Source organism: Egretta garzetta, unplaced genomic scaffold, assembly GCF_000687185.1.
Source record: "Egretta garzetta isolate BGI_Z169 unplaced genomic scaffold, ASM68718v1 scaffold34, whole genome shotgun sequence".
Taxonomy (NCBI): Eukaryota; Metazoa; Chordata; class Aves; order Pelecaniformes; family Ardeidae; genus Egretta; species Egretta garzetta.
Genome location: NW_009259586.1, coordinates 3359145 through 3359506, shown reverse-complemented (window position 1 = coordinate 3359506; position 362 = coordinate 3359145).

The window sequence follows — 362 nt, the reverse complement described above, 5'->3', positions numbered from 1 at the left end:
GCTCTGCATAGGCTCCAACTCAGTGAGATAATGCCTCACAATTAAATTCCTAATTACAGCCAGTGAGTGCACTTTCCCGGCTCTGACCCTCCTGTCTTGGTTGCACACGTGGTCGCTCTGACGGGCAAAGGCTGGGGTCACCCCATCTCGACTGGCCTTGTCTGGTCCATCCCCTCCACATCAGACACCGCTGTCTCTCCTCTGCTCCTGCTTCTGAGGCATCCTAAGGGCTGCTTGTGCCTTTTCTCAAAAAAAAAAGAAATCAGCCAAAAAACTACAATAGAAGCAGGGGGAGGAAATTGCTTCAAGTTTCTTTACTATCTCATGGAACAAAAATGCTTCTTAAGGCTGTTCAGGGAAAG